This window comes from Mastomys coucha, chromosome X, assembly GCF_008632895.1.
Source record: "Mastomys coucha isolate ucsf_1 chromosome X, UCSF_Mcou_1, whole genome shotgun sequence".
Lineage (NCBI taxonomy): Eukaryota > Metazoa > Chordata > Mammalia > Rodentia > Muridae > Mastomys > Mastomys coucha.
The window spans coordinates 11770015-11771670 of NC_045030.1; the positions used below are offsets into that span (position 1 = coordinate 11770015).

A 1656-nucleotide genomic window follows, 5' to 3' on the forward strand; every position below is an offset into this window, starting at 1 on the left:
TTTCTCTGGCTGTCTAGATTAATTTCCTTTGTAGAATATATAATTGATCTTTGGAAATTAAGATGTGAGACTAAGTATTACTAAGACAAACAACTCCCAAAAAAAATCCTGGCATAAATTGTCCAGAGAACCATGCTCTACTTTTTGCTCCATCATTAGACATATTTATTATATATGTCCATATATGCTTTCACAAACCTGTGTAGATGTGCTATGGCACATGTGTAGAAGTCAGATAAATTGCCAGAATCAGTTTCTATCCTTTTACCATGTGGATCTGGAGGATTGACCACTGGTTGTCCATCTTGATTGATACCAAGCATTTTTACCTGCTGAGCACTTACTTGCCTTGAACTCCTATGCTCCTTTCCCCTGTTAGTAAAGTTTTATTTGGTGGCGCTTGGGGGAGCATTAGAAGGTTCTGAAAATGCACCAAGTAACTGCACTAGAAATCTTAACATCTTGTTATCTTCTTCATTTTTAATATAAGTTTAAAAATAGATTTCATATATGAGAGAAAACATACTTGTTCTTAAGCCTGCTCATTTCTCCAACTCCATACATTTTCCTATGAAGGTTGTGATTTCATTTTTTTTTATGTGCTGTTACTTCTATTGCAATTCATATATATTACATGAAATTGAAGAATGATGTATTTCCATTATTGATGCTTTCCTCTGAGAGACATTTAGTCTTTGCTTATTTTTCTCAATAGTATTGACTAAAATAATGGGCATATGCATTAAATTTTTGTTTATGTATATCATAACTTCACATCTTATAAAAACCAGAATTCCATTTTAGAATTCATACAGAATACTAAAAGCAAATATAAATTAGAATTCTATCCAATAATTTTATATTTAGCCAACAGTGAGTTAATTAATAAGTAATTAATTAGCATTAGTTATATATTTATGAGATAGTGTCATCTTCATGACAATTTCAAGTTATTTTTCATATACTATATTATCCTTAGCTATCTCTGGATGGCCTTTCCTTCAGTCTCTGCTCTACTTGTTGTCCCTGTATTTCCTTTAGACAGGAGCAATTCTGGGTTAAAATTTTGGAGATGGGTGGTGGGTGGCCCCATCTCTCAACCAGGGGGCCCTCTGGATATGGTCTCAACACATTCTCCCTCCCCTTTGTGGGATATTTCAGCTAATGTCATTCCCATGAGGTCCTAGGAGTCTCTTGGTTTCCTAGCAGCTGGGACTTTCTGGTTACTATCCCCAGTTCCCTAACCCTCATTGCTACACGCCTCTGCTAAATTTTCTGACCCTCTGTACATCTATCACCTCCATCTCCTCCCACACCTGATTGTGCCCCTCTTTTTCCTCCTCTCCCTCTTCTCTTCCTCCCAAGTCCTGCCCACCCTCTACTTCCCTTGATTATTTTGTTCCCCCTTCTAAGTAGGACTGAAGCATCCACTCTTTGGTCTTCCTACCTTTTGAGCTCCATTTGGTCTGGGAGTTGTGTCATGGGTAATTCCACACTTTTTGCCTAATACCCACTTATCAGTGAGTACATACCATGTGTGTTCTTTTGTGACTTAGTTAACTTACTCAGAATGATATTTTCCAGATCCATCCATTTGCCTGTGAATTTCATGAATTCATTGTTTTTAATAGCTGAGTAGTATTCCATTGTGTAAAT

At 36.5% G+C, this 1656-nt stretch overlaps 1 protein-coding gene across 9 annotated transcripts in view; it reads left to right on the plus strand.

Moving 5' to 3' along the window:
- Positions 1-1656, plus strand: part of Kdm6a (lysine demethylase 6A) — a 148972-nt gene that overhangs the window by 121670 nt on the left and 25646 nt on the right. The gene's annotated exons all lie outside the window — the stretch shown is intronic.